The following is a 15,178-nucleotide window of genomic DNA, read 5'->3' on the forward strand; positions in this document are numbered from 1 at the left end:
CAGCAAGGGGGAATAACAGAATGCTAGTGGTAAGTTGTCTGTAGACAATAGTAGTACCAAACTACCACCAGAGTTTGTATCCTATCTTGGTAGATGGAAAACAGGCCACTGCCAAGACAGGCACAGCCTCTGATATAACCATTGTGAAGCCTGCAGTGGTTAAAGAGGAGCAGTACTTACTTGGGCAGGGATCCCATTCCAAATGCCTTTGGCCAGGGTTCACCTTGACTAGGAGGGTGGAAAAGGAAGCAAGCAAGTAGGTGTGTTTGAGGATATTCCTGTAGATGTCTTGTTAGGGAATGATTCTGATAATGCTGTATCTTGTGTGCATGCAGTGACACACAATCAGGCTTGGAGAGAGGCATGTGGGTCTGGTAGCCTGGGGGGAGAAAGTACAGTTGTGTACACTTACCATAAATGTAGATGTTTGAGTGTATACACTGTTGCAGTCATCCCATTTGGGTTATCTGCTTGCAGGTAGCCCTCAGTTGGCCTGATTATCAAAGTCTTGGGTCCTGCATCGGTTGCTGTCTCATCTTCCATGAAGTCAGGTAGTCAGGAGTATAAAGCATGCAGCCGATGTCATTACATCAGTTTTTCTTGCCCCAGATGTCAGGTGCCCCCATAATGGGAAGCAATTATATACAAGGTTACACCTCCAGCAAAAAGCAAATACACCGAAAAGCTTTAAGCATAGTAAACAAGAATAGAGGTATAGTCAATAGAAGTCAGGGGCCTGGAGGGAGGGTAACCAGGACTGCAACAGTGAATACACTCAAACATCTACATTTATGGTAAGTGTACACAACTGTACTATGTTCTTTGTGTTTCACTGTTGCAGTCATCACATTTGGGTAGATTCCCAAAGCTAAGGATGGGAGGAGCCAATTAGATAGCATTAGGACCAGCTGTAAGGCCCTGCAAGACTGCAGTGGCAAAGCCAGCTCTGGATTTAGAAAAAATTGGCAAGTGGTAATGCTTGGTGAAGGTATGTACAGAACTCCAGGTAGCAGCTTCTAAGACGTCCCTGGTAGGGACACCTCTGAGAAAGGCTGTAGAGGTAGATGCAGCCCTGGTGGAATGAGGTCGTATTCCCTGTGGGATAGGTTTTCCATGGTGCTTATAGCAGAAATTAATGCAATGGCCTATCCACTTAGAAATGGTTTGCTTTGAAATGGCCTTCCCTTCTGCCCCTGCAGCAAATGCAACCAGCAGCTGTTCAATTTCCTGAGAGGCTTAGTCTTGTCCAAGTAAAATCTAAGTTGTCTGTGCATGTCCAAGGAGTGCAGTATTCATTCCCCTTTGTTCTGTGGATTAGAAAAGAAGGTTGGCAAATGAATGGACTGATTAAGGGCCACACTGGATACCACCTTGGGCATAAAGGAAGGATTGAACCTGAGGGACACCCTGTCCATATGAAAGATGATGAAAGGCTTCACTGCCATGAGGGCCTGTAATTCAGACACCCTTCTTGCTGACGTGATGGCTAGAAGGAAGGCTGTTTTCCAAGAAAGGAATTTCAACTCTGCATTTGCAGCTGGCTCAAAGGGAGGTACAGTGAGCTTTTCCAATACAAAGTTAAGGTCCCAGGCTGGAGTAGGGGCTCTCCTTGGTGGTCTTACGTTTTTGGCCCCTCTGAGGAATTGCTTCAGCAGTGGATGAGAGAAGAGGGGTGGCTCTATATTATAATGTGCTGAAATGGCAGAGGCATGAATTTTGATGGAAGAAAAGGAAAGGCCCTTGTGAAGCATCTCAGTTAAGTATTGAAGAATATGCGGTAAACTGGGCACTGGTGTGCCCATTCCCTGAGTTTTGCTCCAGGAACAGAATCTTTTCCATTTTTCAGCATACGATTTTCTAGTATCCATCACTTGCTTACTGAGGGATGGTAACGGAGAGATCAGGTAATTAGCCAGGCTACAAGGTTCAGAGTTTGAAGCTGTGGGTGCAGAATCTGGCCCTCCTGCTGGGACAGCAGGGGAGGGGGTCTGAGGCAGGTACCATGGATCCAGCAGTGACACACTGCGCAAGAGGAGGTACCAGTGTTGGCATGGCCAGTCTGGTGCAATCAGTATTGTCCTTAGTTTGTCCTGTTTGATCTTTAGTAGCACTTTGGAAAGGAGAGGCAGAGGGGGAAAGGCATAAACTGACAGGTTTTTCCAGGTGAAGGACAGGGCATCCACTTTTCAAGCTTGTCGGTGGGGAGTCCTTGTGCAGAATTTGTCCAATTGGTAGTTCTGAGGGGAGGCAAACAGGTCTATCTCTGGGCTCCCCTATTTGTTTCTCAACATGTTGAATATCTTTGGTTCCAGTTTCTACTTGTGTGGGTCCATGAGATTTCTGCTTAGATCATCTGCCAGTGTATTTAGCTTGCCTGGCAGGAATTGAGCTTGTAGGTGCACTTGGTAGCTCAAGGCTGTGTTCCACAGAGCCATGGCTATCTGCAGAGAGGGTATGAGTGTCTTCCTCCCTGCTTGTTTATGTACCACATAACAGTGGTGTTGTCCGTCTTTACCAATAATTGTCCTGGAAGAATGTGGTCCTTGAAGGCTATCAGAGCATTCTGCACAGCTAACATTTCTTTTTGATTGATATGTAGGTGCATTTGACTCGGGTTCCATTTGCCCTGAATGCACTGCCCTGCCAAGTGAGCCCCCCATGCATAGTCTGATGCATCTGTTAGGGTTTGGGCGGCAGGGGGTAGAGTGAATGGCAGTCCCTTGTTGTGGTGGCAGGCCTCTGCCCACCAAAGGAGCTCTGCCTTTAGACAAGGGATGATAGGAATCATTGATTCTAGGTCATGAGAATGTTGACACCATAGGCTTTTTAGATACAATTGTAGTTCCCTCATATACAGTCTTGCATATGGAATTAGTAGAATGCAAGAGGCCATGAACCCCAGGGCATGCATAGTATTTTCCCTGAAGATAGCTGGGTCTTTGTGGCCAGTAGTTTGAAGTAGGCTGTCAAATAAACATGTTTCTCTGGCATGAGGTAGGCCATCTGGGAAGTTGTATTCAAGCTTGCTCCCAGGAATACAATTTGTTGGGAGGGTACTAGATGTGATTTCTTTTCGTTTATGGTGTACCCCAGAGAAGCCAGTAATTTCTTTAGAAATGCCAGATGATTTAATAGTATGTCCTGGCTTTCTGCCTGAATTAGACAATCATCCAGGTATGGGTATATCTGAATATTTATTTGCCTGCAAAATGCAATGACTGGAGCTAGGCACTTTGTGAATACCCTGGGCGCAGTAGATAAGCCAAAGGGCAGAGCAGAGAACTGATAGTGCATGTAGCCTGCTCTGAAGCAAAGGTATCTTATGCAAGATTCCCTGACTGGGATGTGCAGGTAGACTTCCTTTAAATCCAGTGTTGCCAACCAGGCATTTTTGCCTAGCATGGGAAGCAGCTCATGAAGAGTTAGCATTTTGAATTTTGGGATTACCAAAAAGGTGTTAAGGGTAGACAGGTTCAGGATAGAACGCCAGGAATTGTCTTTTCTGGGAACCAGGAAAAGTCTTGAGTAAAAACCTTGCCCCCATTCTTCTTCTGGAACAGGATGAATAGTCTTGATGCTTAGAAGAGAGATAACCTGCTATTGAGCCTCTGCCCACTGATTTGGGGGTAGGTCTGGCCAATCATTTGGGGTTGGTAAGGAGTGGAAGTGGAATCTGTATCCTTGGGAAACTATATTTAGAACCCATTTGTCTTGGGTAATGAACTCCCAGTTTTTTGCATGCATGGCGATCTTTCCCCCTAAAGGAACAGTCAGTTGAGCAGGGCTTGGAAGGTTTAAAGTTAAGTCATTGTGACAGTTTACCATAAGGGGGAGTCTTACTACTTCCAGCTTTGGAAGTGGAAGCCCCCCACTACTTAGGCCTGTTAATACCTTCAGACTAAAGCCTGTGTGGTCTGCTGGTTCTAGGTTTGGACTGAGAAGGCCTAGAAGAGGCAGGAAAGTCCAATTCTTAGAAGGCCAGTACCTACTAAATCTGGGAGGCTGTACTTGCAGGAAATCTTTAACAGTTGGCATAGATTTAGCTTTTTCCTCCATTTTTTAAGTACTTCTTCTGCTTGGTTGCCAAACAGGTTGTCTTGGTTTAAGGGAGCATCTAGTAATTTAGCTTTAACATGATCTGGCAAAGTTTGATCCTTAAGCCAAGCATGCCTACTAAGTACAGACCCAGTAACAGCAACCCTGCAAGATGCCTCTAATGAATCAAAACCACATTTCAAAGTATGTTTTCCAACTTGTTCAGCAGAATGCATTAAATCATGTAATTCTTTATTTTCAGCACAGTCAGGAATCAACATCATTTTCTGTTTAAGCAATCTAATAATATGCTGCTACTTTAACATATGAAACTGGCAGTTTAAGGCCCTAATGGCCAAAGTTGCAGAAGTGTTAACCCTCTTACCTCATCTGTCCAGGGCCCTGGAATCTCTGTCAGAGGGGGTAGGGATTTTGGCAGTAGTAGCCTTAATGCCTTTGGGTCCCTGTGAAATGGTCTCAGGATCTGCAGTAGGATTCTTAAAGAGGAACTTGTGAGAGTCAGGTACTCTATAATACCTGTGAGGTTTTCTGGGAGCCAGGGGTAAAGTGTCAGGGGCCAGGCTAGATTCCAAGAAGGCATCATTTACAATGTCCAGTACAGGAGGGATAGCTAAAGGCCTGTGTTGAGGTAGGAGTAAGAATTTTCTAAGCCTCTTTTTGGAGTCAGAGTAATCCTGGCTTTCCCAGCAGAAATGCTCCCTAAGAGTATGCAAACTTTCACCAAAAGAGAAATCCTCTGGAGGGGAAGCAGAGGGGATGAAGTCCTCTTCATCAGAATCTTCATAGGTAGATAAGGGCAACTCGTGGTCATCAGAAAAAACAGAAATTTCAGAATCCTGATCAGAAGAATCAGAAGGAAAATCAGTTCTAGGTCTCTTAGAGGGAGAAGGATGGCTTCCCCTGATTAGAGTAATAAGGTCTTCAGCCATTCTTATCATTTGTTTTTTAGGCATAGGGGCCTGACCATGCAGTCTGGGCATCGGTTTTCTAGTTCTGGATCGAGATTTAGGCCTTGAAGAAGAAGATGGCGTCGGTTTAATATGCAAGTCAGTAGGCCTGAATACACCCTCAGAAGCCGGTGCCTGCACAGCGGCTCCGGAACCATCCAAGGTAGAGACATCCGCAGGTTCCACAGTCAAAGAAGCATCTCACGACCCGAATGGATCTCAGTAGAGGCCTGCGAATCTGATGTAGCGGGTATCAGGGGCTGCAAAAGCACCTCACTGAGTACCGGTGAACTGGCGACTAGCTTAACGGAAGTGTCGTCGGCAGCTTTGGACCTATGCGGCCTGTCTCTGTCTTTATCTTTGCGTTTTTTCAGAATGTCGGCAGTCGGGTGGCTTACCGAAGCCATTTCTGGATAATTGAACTGAGTACCAAAATATTTAGATGCGAAAATGAACCGACGACAAATAGTTCGAGGTTTGAATAAGGCACAAAACTGACAGCGAGGAATGTCGTGGTCTGTGCCTAAGCAAGGAATGCAGTACGAATGAAAATCTTTATGAGGGATTTGCTTTCCACAAGAAATACAATTGTTAACTTTTACTGACATCGGTTTAGAGCAAGAAAAAGTTTCCCCAATGGGGTACTTAGCTTTGTTTTAGACTTCGGATCTAAAACTCGAAAATGAAAATTTCAGGAGTCGGCCAACCAGCACTTGCTGCTTCTGCTTCGGGCACCGCACGGCAAGAAAGACTGGTGTAATGGTGTCGGCTGCATGCTTTATACCCCTGACTACCTGACGTCATGGAAGATGAGACAGCAACTGACCCAGGACCCAAGACTTTGATAATCAGGCCAACTGAGGGCTACCTGCAAGCAGATAACCCAAATGTGATGACTGCAACAGTGAAACACGAAGAACATCCAGATAGACAGTATCCCTGAAGTCATGACTGGTGATGTGGCAAATTCAGGGAGGGAGCTACCCTGTAGCAATGAACCTGAATATGAGCCACGGCTGCTGGTGGGTACTGATGTTCCCTTGGAAAGGGTGACTGCAAGGGCAGAGGTGAGTGGTAGTGCTCAGGCTGACAGTGAGACACCACTGTCAAAAGATACCAGACTTCCTTTGGAAGGGCAGCTGGGAAAAGTCACAAAGATAGAGTTAAGACAGGCTCAGCTCTCTGACCCAACATTACAAGGCTTGAGGGAAGTAGCTAGGGAGGCACCTGATTCTCAAGGAAAAGGGGAGATTGTATACTGGAACAAAGGGTTATTGCACAAAGAGTGGACCCCTGAGGAAGGGCTAGAAGGTTAGGTAATACAGCAGTTGGAAGTGCCCAGAGCCTACCTTCTGGCACTTCTAGCCATAGCCTATGACATTCCCTTTGTAGGTCATATTGGCATAAAGCGTACCAAGAGACGTATTATGGAAAACTTTTATTGGCCTGGGATTGCCAGAGATGCAACCATGTGCTGCAGGACCTGTGAGCAGTGCCAAAAAGTAGCAAAGCAGGAGACAAAGTCAAAGCTCCTTTGATGCCTTTGCATGTGATTGAGAAGCCATTTCAGAGCATAGCTATGGATATTGTGGGGTCTCTGAGTATCCCAAGCTCCACAGGGAAGACGTATATTCTAGTGGTAGTAGACAATGCTACTAGATACCCTGAGGCGGTGACTCTGTCCTCCATTGAGGCAGAGAAGGTGTCAAATGTTTTCCTAGAGATTTTCAGCAGGGTAGGTTTCCCAAGAGAAATCCTGACTGATAGAGGTGCCAATTTTGTGTCAGACTTGCTGGCTTGTCTGTGGGAAAGCTGCGAGGTGAAGCACCTTAAAACCACACCCCACCACCCGCAGACTAATAGTCTTGTGGAGAGGTTAAACTCTACACTAAAGACGATGCTACAGGCATTTACAGATGAGTTTAAGATAGAGTGGGACACATATTTGCCCCATCTGTTGTTTGCTTCAGAGAGGTATCCCAAGAACAGGTTTTTCACCCTTTGAGTTGCTGTATGGGCACAGGGTGAGGGGACCTTTAGATATGATTTGTGATGAGTGGGAGGGTGAGTGTGAATCCCACAAGGAGTCTGTTGTGGTATATCTCCTAAACTTCAGGACAAGGTTTAGGGAGCTCATGGGCTTGGCCCAGGAGAATCTGGCAGGAGCCCAACAGCAGGAAAAAGGTCTGGTATGACAGGAATGTTCAAGCCAAAGAGTATAGTATGCTGTGGGACAGCAGGTGATGGTGCTCATTCTTGTCAGACACAATAAGCTGCAGGCAGCTTTGGAGGGACCCTTCAAAGTGGTAAGAAATGTCAGTGATGTTAACTACATGGTAGAACTGCTAGGCAGGAGGTGGGAGCACAAATTGTACCATGTTAACATGATGAAGCCTTACCATGACAGGGAGGCCCTTGTGCTGAGTATTTGCAGTGGATGGCAAGAGGAGTCTGAGGAGGATCTGGTGACTGATCTCCTCAATGAGGCTCAGACTGACACCTCGGTGGAAGGGGTAGCAATGTCCCAGTAGCTATCCCCTACACTCAGGTTCAAGAAATCCAAGCAGTGTTACAGGAGTATGGGGACATGTTCACTGGGAAACCAAGGTGCACCCACCTGGTGCAACACTATGTGGATTCAGGGCCTCAAAGACCTATCAAGCAGGCCCCTTACAGGTGCCTGAGCAAGTCAGACAGACTCTGATGGAGGAAATACAGGAGATGTTGGAACTGGGAGTAATCCAGGAGTCCAGCAGTCCCTGGGCTTCCCCATTGGTGCTGGCACCAAAGAAGGATGGCAGCACCAGGTTCTGTGTGGGCTACAGAAGACTAAATAGTCACACAAAGTCAGATGCCTATCCCATGCCTAAGACAGATGAAGCCTTAGAGAAGCTGGGTGGGGTTAAGTATCTGACCACTATTGCTCTGATCAAGGGCTACTGGCAGGTGCCCTCGACTCCCAACGCTAGAGAGAGGTCAGCCTTTGTGACTTCTTTCAGCTTGTATGAGCTCATGAAGACACTTTTTGGGATGAAGAATGCCCCAGCGACTTCCCAGAGCCTGGTAGATCATATCCTGGCAGGGACAGGAGATTATGCCCTTGCTTACCGGGATGATATTGCCATCTACAGCCATTCCTGGGAAGATAACCTTCAGCATTCCAGAGAAGTGCTGGGCAGACTGCAAAGGGCAGAGTTGTCCATTAAGCCCAGTAAGTGTCAGGTGGGTATGACCGAGGTCTCCTACCTGGGACATAGAGTGGGGAGAGGTAAGATCAGGTCAGAACCAGTCAAAGTGGAAGCCATTCAGGCATGGCCTGACCCTGTTACCAAAAAGCAGGTGAGGGCATTCTTAGGGACAGCAGGGTACTACAGAAAGTTTGTCCCCAGTTATAGTACAATAGCCGCTTCCCTCACAGACCTGATGAGGAAAAACAAGGCCGATAAGGTAGTATGGATCCCAGCATGTGAGTAGGCATTCCAGCAACTTAAAGGAGCTTTGGGAGGACCCTCTGTGTTAGCCAGTCCAAATTACAGCAAAGAATGTTTTGTGCAGGTGGATGCTTCAAACCATGGGGTGGGGGCTGTAATTAGCCAGGTTTCCTCAGAAGGAGAAGAGCACCCAGTGGTATATCTCAGCCTTAGTTTCCAACCCAGGGAGGAATGTTATACAGCTGTAGAAAAGGACGGTCTATCCATGGAATGGGGACTGCAGAAACTTCAGCCTTATCTGTATAGAAAGAAATTCAGACCACAATACCTTAACATGGCTACATAGAGCCAGCCAGCAAAATGCCAAGTTATTAAAGTGGAGCTTAGGACTGCAGGGATATGACATGACTGTACAATACCATAGAGGGGTCAACAATGCCAACGCGGAATGGGGTCTGAAGACAGGGAATGGGGTAACATATTCCCAGATAGGTTTATTTCTCTCAAGCCACGTTTCTCAAGGGTCACTTGAAAAACTAGCTTGAGTCTTCAAAGGGGGAAGCGGTTTGACAATAGGAGGTACTGCCAGCCATGCCAGGCAAAGTAGGGCAGTAGATGTATAATTTGTTCCAGCGCTGGAATTTTTTCCATAATTATACAGCATTTTTATATTTTTATTTTTTTATTTTTATTTTACATTTGTTGACCGGGATAGTCCGACTGGATACATGCCCATTTTCAACGGAAGCCCGGGGAGAAAAGCTCCAAGGAATAACAAATCCAACATAACATGTCAAATATTACAAATTACAAATATATTATTTACAGAGATTAGATGGGCAGACATTACAAATTACATGATTAAATAAGCAAACATTATAACAGTTCCTCAGGTAAAGTTATTCAACGAGTGAAAATCAGATTAAATTACATAGTAGGCTACATAGCAGATTTACACATTCCAGAGAAAAGTTAACCAGGCTTGATACAGGGACATAGCCAGTTTGTTCCCAGGTGGTGTTTGAGCCTAGTTTTAAACTGACCTAGAGAAGAAAGTAAGGTAATATCAGTTGGTAGAGTCCCACACTCTACCTATAGAGTTACGAAGAGAGAGTCACCCACTGAGTTATTAGTTTTACATATCTGAATAAGAAGTCTGTTGGAGGAACGCAGCGGTCTAGAGTTATTATAGAGGGTGACAAGATTTTTGAGTGCCGTCAGGGTTATATATGATTTTATGGACCACAACCAATTGGTTATATAGTATCAGACTGGGTAGTTCAAGCCATCCAAGCTGGATTAGAGTGATGCAATTATGTGTCCTAAAAGGGAGCCCAGTGGCAAACCTGGCAATGTGGTTATAACAGAGTGAGAGTTTGTTCAGGACAGTTTTGTTAACATTAGAGAGTAGAGGGAATGCATACAGAAGAGTAGAGAGAAGGTGAGATCAAGCTATGGCAACTTTGGCTGGGGGGGTTAGGAAGGCTTTTATTCTGTAAAGTGAACCTAGTTTTTTATTAATGGTTTTGATCAATTGGTTGACATGTAGGTCAAATTTTAGATTATTATCTATAATGACACCTGATAGTTTAGTGGAGAGGTCAGGGGAGATTATTGTGCCATCATTTGCTTTTATTGTAAAGTTAACGGCAGTAGACCTTTGTGTAGGTAAAAATAACAGCATTTTAGTTTTTTAAGGATTTAGTATCAGACGTCGTTCGGAAAGCCAGTTTTCTATTGTGTTAAAGGTGGTCTGGGAGGCTAACTGTAACTCTATTGGGGATGTGGCCGAGCAAATCAGGGTAGAGTCATCAGCATATTGGATACAGCTGACTTTTGGGATGACACTATTCATATCATTGATGAAGATGGAGAATAACAGGGGGCCTAGTATGGAGTCTTGTTGTACTCCAAGGGTGTTAGGTAGAAGGTTAAAGACTTTATTCTGCCAAAGAACAGCCTGCTGTCTACCACTTTGGTAGGATTTAAACCATTGAAAGGCTTTAGGATCTAGACAGAGTGTTTGCAGGGTGTGACTTAATAGTTGGTAGTCAACCATATTGAATGCCTTGGAAAGATCCAAGAAGAGGGCTGAAGAAATATGGTTATTGTTTTGATTATGGTTTATGGTGTTGGTAAAGGCTACTAGGGCTGAGCTAGTGCTGTGGTGAGGTCTGAAGCCATGCTGGGCATCTGCCATGAGGTGGTTATGGATTAGGTGGTGCATGAACTGTCTCTGAATACATTTTTCCATGATCTTTGCAAGTGGAGAGAGTATAGCTATAGGCCTATAGTTGGAGAATTCAGTAGAGCTACCTCCTTTATGAAGTGGGATTACATAGGATATTTTCCAGATGGTGGGAATTTTAGCTTCTACTATGGCTCGATTGATAAGTATTCATACCGGGTAGGCAATAGCATCAGCTGATTTTTGTAGGTATTCAGCAGGATGTAGGTCAGCCGAGTGTGTGGTGGGTTTTAGATTTCTGATTAGGGTACGGATAAGTGACGTGGCGACTGGTTGAAAGCTAAATGAGAGTAGGTTTCTAGGGGTGGTACTTTCTGGACCAAGGGAGCTAGGATGTAGTTGGCTGGCTAGGACTTGTATTGTCTCAGTAAAGAATTGGTTAAAACTATCTGAAACATTTTCTGGGGGTTTATCAGTAGTGGCAGCTGGGACGGGAGTAGTAGTTTGTCCAGGGTGTAGTAGATTATTCAAACCTGCCCAAAACTTCTGAGGGTCATTTTGATTTTTGGTCTGTAATTTACAGTAGTATTGTTTTTTGTCTTGTAGTATGGATTTTTTAGTTTCGTTCCTAAAGTGCCTGTATTTAATTTGATCTTGCGGGTATTTAGTTGAACGCCATAAAGCCCAGGCTTTGTTTCTAAGGCTGATTTTGAGTCTAGTCTCTTTCGAAAGCCATGGTGCAGTTTTTGCCTTTGTTCTCTTTGAGCGAATAGGTGCTTGTAAGTCAAGGATCTCAAGGAATTTATTGTTAAAGTACAGAACTGCTTCCTCTAAGGGGAGGAGTTTTAGAATATACCAATTACATGATTTTATTTCCTGTTGGAATTTGGCTGAGTCAAAGTTTTTATTATTTCTAACATTTCTTAGTAAGGGTTGCTGGGGATTGATAGCTTTGTGCTTAATTATATATGTGAGATGGTGATCACTTAGACTATCAGGGAGGGTACCAGAGGTGTACAAATGGGGGTGACTATTAACGAGTACCCAATCAAGTATGCTTTCTTTATAGTTGGGTTTACCTACCCTGGTAGGAGTGTTAATGATTTGCGTAAATGAGCGCAGGTTAATATTGGTGGTTGGGGATTCTGAAGAACAGGAGGCCCAGTCTATATTAAAGTCTCCGAGAAGTAGGGTTTTTTGGGGGTAGTGACTAGATATCCAGTGCAAGGTGTCTACAAGTGTAGCTATATTGTTACCTGGGGGAATATACATATAGATGACATTAATGCATTTACTTTTGTTAAGTTGCAGTTTGGTGGCTAGAATCTCTAAATTGTTAATCTGAGGTGGTTGTATTACATCCAATAGTGAAAGTAAACCTCAGACCTCAACCACAAATAACAGAGAAAACGAACATTCAAGTCCAAGGAATTGCCAGGAGCCTTGCGTATATAATTCTCTTTATTTGAACAATATACCAAACAGTTCGTTGAGCGCTTTCATCTGACTACAGAGATTTCATCAGAACAGTATTAGTTGACTAAAGCTGCCTTATATACCTTTCTACCCGCCCTAATTAATCAATTAACTAATAAAATGCAAGTGTTAAAGAAACACAACTGAATTCTAAAAACTAAACAGTAAATGCTGCTCCATCCCTATATAAAAACATAGTTTTGGCTGTAACAATCTAATACCATACAAATTCCAGACAAAAATCAATACAATATATACAAAACACTATAAACACAACATTAAATAGATATAATACATTCCTATATGATATAAACCAAATATATATATATCTATTAAAACACTATAAAATGCAATATATAATGCCCTTGTATATAAAAAAAAAAAAAACACATCATGGTTATAATCATAAAATTTTTATGTATTAAGTTTTTACCAGGGGTTTAGTAGGTATCACCTCGTTGAGTCCTGGAGGTGAGGCTGCATTCAGCCTTATCTGCCATTTTATCTCCTTTTCTCCTACAATTGCTTTTATGTTGCCACCCCTAGGGTTGGGAGATACAACCTCTAAAATTGCAAATTTAAACCCCTGACATGCAGGGCTGCTAAGAAGATGACGAGAGAGAGCATTGTTAGTATCCCTTTTTCTAATACAGTAAGTGTGGTCATAAATTCTGTCCCTCAATCGTCGGTCCGTCTTCCCGACGTAAAAACTACTGCATGAGCAGCACTTTGCCAGATATACCAGATGTTGAGACTGGCAATTACCATAGCTGAAAAAAATTTTGCTATGAATGCTATTACTCAAAAGTATTGTTGTTTCCTCCATAATATACCCACAGTAATTGCACTGACCACACTTTCTAGTGCCTTTCTTATTATATGCCCTACTCTTATAATTTTGTGTTTTAACCTCAATGATCTTTTTCAAATTCATGCCTGTCTTAGAAACGAAGTAAGGACAGTTAGAAATTTTATCCTTTATCCCCTCATCACTTATCAATATATTCCAATTGTTTGAAATTATGTCCTTGACATCCTTCGTATAATCCCCTTGTTTTAAAATGCAAGCCCTGGTATAAGGTTTTTCACCCTGTATGGCATTTTCATTTGTGGTATTATTTTGGCTGGCAGACTTGGCAGCCAGCCCAGTACCTAATAATGAGGGATATTTATTTCCCCATTCACTAGCCACATAATGTATAATGTCCTCAATCATACTATTGGGGTACCCCTTGTCCCTAAATAAATTACCTATAAATTGCAATTCATTTAACATGTTATCCACATTGGACGACATACGTGCCGCTCTAATGCACTGTCCCTTGACAATGCTGCGTTTCGATGAATACGTATGTGCGCTCCCAAAATGCAAATAAGCATTGCTGAAAGTCTCCTTTCTATATACTTTTGACTGAAAGGAATGGCCATCAGAATAAACATAGACATCTAGATAGTTAATACCCTCCTTGCAACATTGATGTGTAAACTGTAAAAAGCTTGTGGTCTGGTTCAAATAATCAATAAAACTTTTTAGTGTAGCTTCGTCACCTTCCCATAACATAAAGATGTCATCCAGGTATCGGACAAAACACCTGATGTAATTCATCCAAGGGGACTTTAAGACAAATTCTTCTTCCCAATCAAGAAGAACTAAGTTGGCATACATGGGGGCACAGGCTGCCCCCATCGCTACGCCAGATGTCTGTCTATAATATTCCCCTTCATAGTAGATGAAGTTGTTATCTAACACTATTTCCAAGAATTCCCTCATCAGAACAATAGTATCCTGATCCAAACCACTATGCTTATACAAACTACTCAGGAATCTCACAACACCTTCATCCTTCGGGATACAAGAGAACAAATCTTTTATATCTATGGTGACAAAAATTAAACTAGGACTCCACAAGTCCATTTTAAAGATACCTAGGAATTCCCAGGAGTCTTTCATAATATGTCCTACTTCTCTATAAATATGCTTTAAATGATGGTCAATAACTTTTCCAAAAGGAAAAACTTTACTATGACTACCAGAAATTATCGGTCTGAAGGGGGGATCAACCGGGTTTTTGTGAACCTTGGGAATACCATTGATAGTAGCCAAGATTGGATATTCCACCCGGAGATATCGGTATAGTTCATCATCTATGCGAGTATCTAAAAGAAGTTCTTCGAGATAGGAATCAATCCTACTGTGAGCAATATTCACCTGATTCAAGGAAGAAACTTCATAAAAGGAAGAATTGTTCAATATATCAAATATTCTTCCGATATATTTTTCTTGGTCATAGAGAACTATACCGCCCCCCTTGTCAGCTACCATAATTCTTACTTTCTGTTCACAAAGGTAGTCTATCACTGTATGGATCTTTTTAATATTCAACCCATGGTGACAATTCTTTTTATATTTTTGTGTATTGTATAAATCATATAACTGCGAATTGACCACATTTTCAAAAGAACATATTGCCTTGTGCATAGGTGGGGTAAAAGTGCTCTTTCTCTTTAAAGATGATACTGTCTGCTTGTGCACATTATCATGGAAAAATACCCCTAAATTTACTTTACGAAGAAATAGCTTGATCTCCACCATAGTATCCAGTAAATCAAACGATTTATCTGGAATATACTTCATTCCTTTTTCAAAAATATCAAAAAATTCCGATTGCACTGTGCATGCACTATAATTATATATTTTAACATCCCCATTTTGATGAAGAATGGCATCAATGTCAGGTTGATGAATATCCAGGCTGATATCCACCAATTCATTAATACATGTATACAAATTATCCTCTTTCACTGATATTGCCTGTCCTTGTCCCCCCTCTGTGGATGTGTTCTGTTGGAACCCTTGTTGTTCCTTCCAACTTCCTGCCATCGATACTGCCCCCTCCCCTGCTCTTCTAAAAAATCATCCCGATATGAAAAATGTTTAGGGACTTCCTGTCTTTTATTTGCATATTTCTCATTATCGAAGTCCCTTGCCTAATTATTATTCCATCTATAAACAGTCCCATTCTTATATTGAGACATATCCCTCATAAATTTCTTGCTTTTCCTTTCGAACGCTTTTTTAC

Source organism: Protopterus annectens, chromosome 17.part0 (assembly GCF_019279795.1).
Source record: "Protopterus annectens isolate FY-2018-M chromosome 17.part0, PAN1.0, whole genome shotgun sequence".
Classification (NCBI taxonomy): domain Eukaryota; kingdom Metazoa; phylum Chordata; order Ceratodontiformes; family Protopteridae; genus Protopterus; species Protopterus annectens.